The following is an 11,133-nucleotide window of genomic DNA, read 5'->3' on the forward strand; positions in this document are numbered from 1 at the left end:
GGTTCGAATGAGCGGGGTTTTAAAAATGGCGGCGCCCCGCTTATGCAAATGAAGCCCGGGAAATTCAAATCCCGGGCTTCATTTGCAAGTGCAGTATGCCTACATTACCCTCCTGGTTCGAACTAGTGGGGTAGTGTAGACATACCCCATCACAGAAACTTGGTGGAATGAGGCTAATCAATGGGATACAGTCATAGCAGGGTACGAAATATATAGAAAGGACAGAGCAGGTTGTGCTGGTGGAGGAGTGGCACTGTATGTGAAAGAAAGCGTCGACTCAAATGATGTAAAAATCTTAAATGAACCAAACTGTTCTATAGACTCCCTATGAATAGTAATTCCATGTTCTAATAATAAGAACATAGCAGTAGGGATATAGTACTGACCACCTGACCAAGATAGTGCTAGTGACTGTGAAATGTTAAGGAAAACTAGAGAGGCTATAAAAATTAAAAAAATCAGTAATAATGGGGGATTTCAACTATCCCCATATTGGCTGGGGACACGTCACCTCAGGTCGGGATGCAGAGATAAAGTTTCTTGACATCTTAAATGACTGCTTCTTGGAGCAGCTGGTTCTGGAACCAACAAGGGAGAAGCAATTTTTGATTTAGTCCTAAGTGGAGCACAGGGTCTGGTCCAAGAGGTGGACCGCTTGGAAATAGTGATCATAATATAAGTAAATTTAACATCCCTCTGGTGGGGAAAACACCATAGCAGCCCAGCCTTGTGAATTTAATTTCCAAAAGGGGAGCTACACAAACACGAGGAGGTTAGTTTAACAGAACTACAAGCTATAGTGCCAGAAATGAAATCCCTGCAAACTGCATGAAAACTTTTCAAAGACACCATAGTAGATGCTCAACCTAAACGTATATGCCCAAATTAACCCCCCCTCCCAAAACATAGAGAATAAAACAAGTGCCACTGCGCTTTAAGATCCAAGTAAAAGAAGCAATGAGGGATAAAAAGACATTGTTTAAAAATTGGAAGTTAAATCCTTGTTACATCACAAGCACGCCTCATCCCGAGTCAGCACAGCCCAATAGCTAGAGTCAGTAGAGAGAGCCCTCAGTTCCGGGCAATGCAGACTAATGTCTAGAGTCAGTAGGGGAGCCCAGGCCCACCCTACTCCACCAGGCCTCCACCCAGAGCCCTGTAAGAGGCTGTGTGCTCTACCACTTGCCCAGTGTGCAACATACACTGCAACACACCAAGCTCACTCGAGTGGCAGATACCACTCCTGCACCCTCCTCGCATCACTTCCTACCAGAGTCAGCCTGGGGACACTCCACGTAGCCTCAGGGTCCTCTAGTTCCCATCATTCAGGTCTTGGGCTGGGGTACTTCTGGAGCTCTGGTCCAGGTCCTTTTCCTCCAGCATCCAGCCCAGCTGAGCTACTCCCTTTTATACTGCTCCAGTCTTTGGACCATGCCCAGTGTGGCTGGGGGGGAGGGAGACTTCTTCCGCCCACAGGGTATTAAGCCCTCCTGGCCCAATGTGGGGTATACACATCACGTCACAATCCTCATGAGGAAAACCAAAAGGAGCATAAACTCTGGCAAAAGAAGTGTACAAATAGAATTAGAAAGGCCAAAAAGGAATCTGACGATCAGCTAGCCAAAAACTCAAAAAATAATAGAAAACTTTTTCAGGCACATCAGAAGCAGGAAGTCTACCAAACTGCTACTGGGGCCACTAGGTGATTGAGATGCTAAAGGATAAAGTCACATAGAAACTAAACGAATTCTTTGCTTTGGTCTTCACAGCTGAGGATGTGAAGGAGATCCCCAAACTTGAGCCATTCTTTTTAGAGAACAAATCTGAAGAATTGTCCCAAATTGAGGTGTCATTAGAGGAGGTTTTGGAACAAATAGATAAACTAAACAGTAATAAGTCACCAGGACCACATGGCATTCACTCAAGAGTTCTGGAAGAACTCAAATGTGAAATTGTGGAACTACCAACTGTGTTTCGTAACCTATCCTTTAAATCCACTTCTGTACCAAATGACCAGAGGATGGTGGTTCTTTTCATGTATAATAACAGCATAATTTGGAGAATACTGTTGAAGCCTCAACATTTCTGGATTTTTGTGTCCTGGTAGCTGCTTTTGCAGGATAAACAGTGACCATCCTTTTATAGAATTGAGTCCATGAGATGCTTTCATTCAGACAAGATCAAAATTCAAGTTTGAAAAAGAAACAGCCATTTCCTTGTCATGTGGGACTAGATTAGGGTGTATGGGCCTTCACGGCAATAATAGCTCTCCTTTTCACAGGGCCTGGCCTGCTCTCATCCCAGTCAGTGACAAGTCACTGGCAAAACTTTCTGTGACTTCATTAGGAGCAATATCAAGATTTTGAAAAGAAAAAAAATTGGGCATGTCTTTTGTGCCACACTGAACTGAGAAATGACTGGTTTGTTTTCTGTCGTCTAATCTGTTCCGCTGTGATAAGTGATTACCATGACAGTATGTCTTAAGATATGTGCACTTAGCAAAACTCTCTTTTCATTTCCATTGTTTGGATTTTTATAAACGTTGACACATGGATGATGTATTTTCCGAGGATTTTCTCCTATTTCCTGCCGATAACTTGATCACTAACTCAGGAAAAAGAAATTCAAGTTTTGTTATTTTTGGATTTTTCTATTACACCAAACCTGGGACCACATCCTACCCTGGGGAGAAACTTACTGACCTCAGTGCTCATCCAGTCAGGCTTATCTGGACTCCAGCTGACTCATAGATTAGGATTGTGAGGAGCTCTTCTATAGGGATGTGGTGCCACCCAGATTTGAAACCTTTTCTTTTCAAGAAGAAAACTGGGTCACGCAGTCTGTGAGGACCCCCACCCTCATGTCTTATAAAAATCGGTTTGTGAGCATGAATATGCATAACTCAAAGATGCTATAGACAAAATGCCTCATGTAACCTATCAATTTTAATGTTACAATCTGATGAATGTGTATATCCTATTTTTTTGCATGTATCATTCTTGTACATGAAGCTAGAAATAGGAGGCATGGCTCTGTTCATAATTCTAAATGAGGGCCAATCACTGATGCCTCAGAAAACTATGGGCTCGGTAATCAACTGAACAACCTGTAAATAGTCTTATTTGTCCTGTAAACCCAAACCATAGTTTGTCCTAGGAAGCCATGTGACCATGCCCCTTGGTAATGTAGTCCATCTCAGACCTGGTAATTTTCCATAAGGTTGGGAGATACAAAATGAAGGATTCCTGCCTTGAGGGAAAGTCTATTTAAGCAATGGGAAGCTATCAGTCTGTTGCACAGTCAACCTCTGGAACTCCTTGCCAGAGAATGTGGTGAAGACTACAACTTTAACAGGGTTCAAAAAAGAGCTAGATAGATTCATGGAGCTTAGGTCATCAATGGCTGTTAGCCAGAATGGGTAGGAATGGTGTCCCTAGCCTCTGTTTGTCTGGAAATGGGTGACAAGGGAGGGATCATGTGAGATTACCTGTTGTGTTCCCTCCCTCTGGGGCATATGGCCACTGTCAGAAGACAGGGTATTGGGCTAGATGGACCTTTGGTCTGACCCAGTATGGCCGTTTTTATGTTCTTCAGCTGGCTTTTGAAACTGCCTGCCCGCCTTGAAAGGATACAAAAGAACATTGAAGAAGCTGTAGACCCAAGTCAGAGTAAAAGATCAACTCTGATTTGAAGATTTTACCAGACTGAGCAGCTGTTTAGGGTAAGAATTTGTGTGTACAAGTTGGATTAGAACAATGTGTTTTCTATTTTTTAAATTTAGTAGCTTACTTTGATCTGACTGTTTTCACTTGCAACCACTTAAATCCCACTGTTTGTACAGTATTTAATAAAAACCTTTTTGTATATTATCAAGCTCAGTGTAATTAATTGTTACCTGGGGAGCAACCATTGTGCATATCTCTCTTTCACTGATAAAGTGAGCAGACCATATGAGCTTTCTCTGTGTAACCCTTTCACACAGGGTAAAACAGATTTCTTTGGGGTTTGGGTTCCATTTGGGGTTGGTCTCCTGGGTGTTGAGCCCTTAGAGATGAGTCCTCTCAGAGCTGAAGTGGTTGAGTGTCTGTGTTGCTCTGCAGGGGGGTAGTTATCCTAACTTTTTGCCTTGTCTGGGGGAGACCAGAGGTTGGTGGGGAGTCCCAGAGAGCTGTGTCATGATCAGCACACTAGAAGACAACCCTAAGGGGGCATTCTCTTTGTGACTGGGGGAAAGGAGGAGTAATACTAGTCTGGATAATATCAGATTTGGACTCCATGAAGAACCAGGGGATCCCCCCACTTTCTCTAAAGAATGACGCATTGTTTTAACTAAAGATTAGTAGATTGTCTGCACCAAGTCCTGTGCTGATATAACAATTGTGTTTATGAAGGAAACCAGCACTAGTAAAAGAGCAAAAGCAGCCAAAATAAACTCTCCAAAATAAAACTTCAATCTTTGCAAATGCTTTAAACAAGTTTAAAGCTCCCAACCAAAGCAGGATGTAGGAGGCCTTTGATAAAAACTGAGCCACACATGTTTTTGGGATTGCAGTGGCCCAGCTAATTGAAGTTTAAAACAAAGGCTCTGAAATAAAAAATAACTTGTGAAGGTCAAGATCTTGTCCTTTACAAAAGCTGAGTATGTATAACTTCATTGCAGAGCTGTTTATAATTAAGGAGCTTTGTTTCTGGTGGGCTTGCAAAGACTGCAGGCTTCATCCATTTTCAAGGGTTTATTTTGGCTGCTTTTTTTCTGTTAATTAAGAACTCACTTCCAGTTTGTGTAATTCACAAAAGGATTTTTCAAAACTATCCTCATTGGACACATTGAAAACAAAAATGGTTGTAACATGCTATTGCGTTAGCCGTGTCCCTGATTTTCTTTCACTAGGTGGTTTATATAAGGGGTCCCATGTAACTCATTGAAGGAGGTTGCTACAGGGCCTTCAGCACTGCATGAGCCCTACTGAGGGGCAAATATTGTCCTTTGTACTGATTCAGTTCTGCCACTCAAAAGGGAGGCAGGGTTGGGGGCATAGGCAGGTATCATAGTAGTTCAGTTCAGCTGTCCTGGTGGCTTCACATGTACCGAAGGAGGATTCATTACCAAAGCTGGGTGGAGAATAGAATTTTCATCAGATGGGAAATTCTGACATTTTGAAATTGGTTTTCGTCTCAGATCAAGACAAAATGTGGAACTCTCAAACTTTCTGCAGAATGGGACTGACATCGGTGGAAGACAAATTGTGTAGACACATGCATGGCGGGGTCAATGCAAGACCGCTTCTGTTGACCTTACTGTGTAGTGTAGCCTTGCTCTAAGTGGCATATTTCTTTAGTGACTAAGCGGTACTACTCCATGCCATTTTTCGTTTTGCCTTGTGGCTCTGAGATAGTTGGAGGGAACTAATTAAAATTACTATAGTCAGGAAAAAAAAACTCAACCGTACTGCAACCCAGTTCACAGTTACAAGCCACCAGTCATGACAACTTTAAGTCTGAAATCCATTATTTCTCTAATAGATGGAGAATTTTCATGAATTTTAGTTCTAGAAGGAGCTGGGGTTCAAATCCCAAAGGGTTATTTTTAAAGGGGTGTAAAATCTAATATTAATATCAGTATTTTTGTGACTGTATTTTCTCTCATTTCAATATATATGTAATACCATCTTTTGCATTTGTTTGGATTTATGTCCTTTTCTGCAATGCTGATAGCCCAAGCATTGCAGCTTTGCACTCATGCATGAGAAAATGATCTGGAAGCAGAAATCTCATTGACTTTCTCCCCAGAAAAAGCACAGATTCTGCCAGCAGCCAAATAAACCAAAACCAAAAAACCCAACAAGAACATAGTGTTCAAATTCAGTGGGATTCAGGCGAGGAGTGAAAGTATCGTTGCCAAAGGAATTTTGTTTTTATCAGTGAAGCATGGGGTCAGCAGCTTGTCATGCCCTGCTAAGGACCCTTAATGCCCCCAGAGCATGAAAGGGGCTGCTGAGGTGACAGGAGAGGCACATGGAGGGGTGGATGCAGTGCACAATGCAGTGTGGCAAACTCCCCCATTTTCTGATGGGCTTCCTCATGATATTTGTTGGTTTTTGTTCATGCTCTAGCCCCTAGAACAGGGGTGGGCAATAATTTTCACATCGAGGCCACTTAATGAGTTTTGATATGTGGTCATGGACTAGTTCCAGCCCCCCCCCCCAACCCAGAAGGGGCAGGCACCCAGGAGGAAAGGGGTGGGGCTGGGGGGCTACAGGGGGGGGGGGAGAGAGAGAGAGAGACTCTGTGTGTGATGGAGTTTGTGATGCAGATTGAGTGTGTGTGGCACAGAGACAGGAAAGTATGTGTGGCAATGTGTTTGTAACAGTGTGTATATGGCACAGATGGGGGAGTGTGGTGGCTGCTGCTGGGTAAGTTTCTGAGAGAAGCCATGCGCTGTCTCTTTAAGATAGGGAAAGCTGTCCTGTTCTGTTGTCTCCAGACCTGCTCCTGCTCTACAGTGATTGAGTGGGGGATGGGGGGAGAATGTGTGTGAGCGAGAGAGAGAACACAAGCACTGAAATCTTAAAAACAGTGCACTGGCTCTTAAGACAGGCACTCTTCTGAGTCACTTACCATCCATGCTTCAGGCTGGAGCTGGCTGTGCTGATACTGCTTCTGCTGGTCCATGGCCAATTGGCAGGTGCCTTGTGGACTGCTCCAGCTGGCATCATTTAGAGCACCCTGCAGCAGTAGGATCACAGATGTGGACAAGTAGAGTTGAGGATATAGCCCATAGCCCCTGATTCTCCTCTCCTTTACACTAGTGCAAATCACACGTAACTTCCCTGAAGCCAATGGAAACACAGTGGTACAAAACTGGGTGCAAATGAGATCAGACTTGAGATGAGGCTCTGCAATGTGAGCGTGTCTCTTACAAAGATCTGGTTTTGATTTTTGCTCCTGAATACCGACATCTGTCAGAGGGAAAGTTTAGTTATGAAACTTATTTTACAATTCCAGCAAATTCAGCAAAAGGCTGAGTCCACCCCTTGTGAGAGCAGCCACTGATACAAACCCAGAAGATGTTTTGCCATGATTCCTGCCGGACTCTTTGGAATGTCCTTGAATGAATAAAGCTTGGGCAGTCACATGGGGTTGTCAACAGTCCCTTGTTAGGAGGGATGGTCCCTTATTTTTTCATATCTCTGCAATGAGTTTGGGCGTTGATCAGAGCTGCAAAAAGCAGCAAGAAATAACCCTGGCACACGTAGGTGAGTACTGCTTAGTATTAGTAATAACGATGATGATATTAGGAGAGGGATTGGCCACGGGTGCTAAGAAAACGGTCCCTTATTTTTGAAACACAATGCTGGCAGGGGAAAGAGCATGGAACCAGAATTAGCAAGACAATATGAGTGTGCAGGAGGCCTCCTGTATTAATATTAGAAACGATCACGCCTTTTCCTTCCCTTTTGGCTTCGTTAGCCATTAGAGGAGGAAATCAGGGGAAAAACAATGTGCTGTACTGAACAGGTCCTTACAGAGAACCCCAGGAGATCATTTGTTCTTCCCTCTTTGGATGTGAGATCTTGCTGAGGGGAGAAATAATGACAAAAAATCAGGCCCACTGCCAGGGAGGTGGGGTGTAGAGGGTAGTTGCCCCGGGGCCCAGCGATTCAGAAGGGCCTGGAGCTCCCGGCTGCTGCCACTGCTACAACACCCATACCAAAACCAAAATAAGTCTTTCACGATGTAGGGACAACGCTTGCTCCACTGATGTCAATGGCAAAGCTCCCATTGATCTGAATAGGAGCAGGACTGGGCCCAGTGCCTGTGTTAATGTTTCTACCTACTCCTAAAGGCTTTTTCATTTTACTATAGATTCCATTACTATGATGAGTATATTCCAAAGTACATGGGTCTTAATTACATGTGTTTGTGGGCTGAATCCTGTCGTCTTTACTCAAAGAAACTGCCCATTATTTTCAAAAGGCATTTAGCCGGGCAGAGGACCGCATAAGGGGTGCAGGATTTGGTTAGTCCCTTTTCCTCTCCGCTCCCCGCTGTAGGATATAGGGGCTGTAGACAGGTGACCAGTGACTCTCAGAGAACTCCTGTGGGGCTGAGGGGCTATTGTAGATGCAAGGGGCAAACCAGAGGCTGGGGCTAGAAATGTAAGAAGTCACGTCAGGAGTGGGAGGGGTCAGGGCCATCATGCAAGGGAAGTGGCTGTAATTTCGAACAGCTCCTGGGCCTGCTCAAGTGACCTTAAGGCCATTTTGGCCCCTGAGCAGCTCCAAACTAGGAGAGTGCAAAGGTGCCAGAAAGCACCGTAGTTCCCTCCCTGCCCCCAGGCTGCACCTTCTCTCTTGTGCCTCTGGGATGTTCAACACAATCTCAGCCAAGGGGATTATTTACAATGGTCGTCAGGAATCTTTGCCCGCATTTATGTACAACGTAGCGTAACCTCAGTGGGTTCTGGCTGGTCAAGGAAATACACATCCTGTGCATTGTACTTTAGGGATGTTAGATTTAGATTAATTAACTAATTGAACAGTTGATGGGATTTCCATTGATTATTCAATTAGTTGGCAAGGGTGCCTCCACCTTTGAACTGTTCAAAAGCGAAAGCCCCGCAGGGAGCACGGGGACAGCAGGGGACTGGCCCCATGCTCCCTGCAGTGCCTGAGCCTTTGAAATGTACGAGAGCCCCAGGTGGGGCTCTTGTACATTTCAAAAGCAGAATCGCAGCAGAACTGGCGTGACTAAAGACTGCTTCAGTCCCCGCTTGTGCCATTTCCCCCTGGGCCTCTACCTCCCCTGCCTCCCGTAGAGATGGTGCTGGGATGGGGAACCGGCTTTTAAGAAAACAGAATTGTGCCAGAAAGGGAGCGTCACTAAAACAAACAAAATCATTGCCCCTTAGATTGAATAGCTGGGTGCAGGAGAAATCCTGGGACAAACTATACTCGTACAGAGAAGTAGGAACTAACAGAATAGCATCTAATATCATTGTAGTCTAAGAGGGGCTGAGCATTTGGCAGCGTCCATGTAACTCTCAGGATCTGGCCCATAAAATATACTGGAGTGTAAATCACAGATCTATTTTGCATCCTCCCCCATGGAACCCACGACCCCTCACCATGGCATGTTTCCCTTCGAGTGGCAGCTGGGCCATTAATAGATCTTAATGAGCCTGCTACAACCTCAGCTAATAGAACTGAACTCTTTAGCTCAACCAGTGAGGATCGTGCTTTAGCACCTAGAAGTCTCAATCCCCACTGGTGATAGGTCAGTCGTCCCAGGGCATGGGAAAGGATCAGAGCATGAAAGAGCCAATTCTGCAAGAAATTAGGTAGGAGTAACCTTATGCACATGCGTAGTCCCCTTGAGTTCAACAGCAAGACTGGGATGAGTAAAGTTATTCATATGCATAAATATTTGCAGAATAGGGCCTAGAGCAACAAAATACTGCTGCACTGAGCAGCACAGTATGGGGAGAAGGTGAGCAGCCCTCAGTACTGAAGGAACAGATTAAAGACTGATTAGAAAAGCTGGACATGCCCAAGTCCATTGGGCCAGATCTAACGCAACGGAGAGAGTTGGCTCGTGATTGCAGAGCCATTGGCCACTCTCTTTGACAATTCTGTGATCAGGAGAGATCCTGGATGACTGGAAAAAGGCGCATGTAGTGCCCATCGTTAAAAAGAAGAAGCGGGGGAACTACAGACCAATCAGCCTCACCTCAGTCCCGGGAAAAATCATGGAGCAGGTCCCTCAAGGAATCCATTTTGAAACAATTGGAGGAGAGGAAGATGATTGGGAATGGACAACATGGATTCACCAAGGGCAAGTCATTCCTGGCCAACCTAATTGCCTTCTCTGAGATAAATGGCTCTGTTGATATGGGGAAAGTGGTGGGCATGATATACCTTGACTTTAGCAAAGCTTTTAATAAGATCTCCCACATTTCTTTAACTTGTTGGCAAGAATACTATGGGCAAGGCATGGGTGAATGGATTATAAGGTGGATAGAAAGCTGGCGAGATCGTCAGGCTCAACGGGTAGTAGTCAATGGTTTGATGTCTAGTTGGCAGCCAGTATCAAACAGAGTGCCACAGGGGTTGGCCGTGTGGCCAATTTTGTTCAACATTCTCAGCAAATTTGCGGATGACACTAAGCTGGAAAGGAGAGGTAGAGACCTGGTGGGTAGAGAAACGGATCAGAGTGACTTATCCAAATTGGAGAGTTGGGCCTAAAGGAATCTGATGAGGTTCAACAAGGACAAGTGCAGAGTCCTGCACTTAGGGTGAAAGAATCCCAAGCACTACAGCAGGGGTGAGGAACCGTTTTGGGGTTGGGGGCCACTGACCCACAGAAAAATCAGTCTGGGGCTGCACATAAGTGAGAAAAAAACCCCACCCTCACCAGCATGGGCTCCCCAATGTTGGGGGGGGGGGCTGAGCCTCAAAGGGGTTGGATCCAGGGCAGCTGGGGGGCTGCATCCAGCCCCTGGGCCTTAGGTTCCCCACCCCTGCACTACGGGCTAGGGACTAACTGGCTAAGCAGCAGTTCTACAGAAAAGGAACTGGGGATTACAGTGGATGAGAAGCTGGATATGAGTCAACAACTTAGCCTTGATGCCAAGAAGAGAGTGGAATTTTGGAATGCATTCGTAGAAGTCTTGCCTGCAGATCAAGGAAAGTGATTATTCCCCTCTATTTTGTACTGGGGAGGCTGCATGTGGAGAACTGCATCCAGTTCTGGGTCCCACACTACAGAAAAGATTTGGACAAATTGGAGAGAATCCCACAGAGGCGATGAATGCTTAGGGGCCGGAGCACACGACTTGTGAGGAGAGGCCGAGGGAACTGGGCTTATTTATTCTGCAGAAGAGAAGAATAAGGGGTGGGGATTTAATAGGAGCCTTCAACTACCTGAAAGGAGGGCTCCAAAGAGGATGGAGTCAGGTTATTCTCAGGGTTGGCACATGACAGAACAAGACACAATGGTCTCAAGTTGCAGTGGGGGAGATCTAGGTGGGATATTAGGTAAAACTATTTCCCTAGGAGGATGGTGAAGAACTGGAATGGGTTACCTAAAGTTGGTCCTGCTTTGGGCAGAGGGTTGGACTCTATGATCTCCTCA

This window comes from Pelodiscus sinensis, chromosome 18 (assembly GCF_049634645.1).
Source record: "Pelodiscus sinensis isolate JC-2024 chromosome 18, ASM4963464v1, whole genome shotgun sequence".
In the NCBI taxonomy this organism is placed as follows: Eukaryota; Metazoa; Chordata; order Testudines; family Trionychidae; genus Pelodiscus; species Pelodiscus sinensis.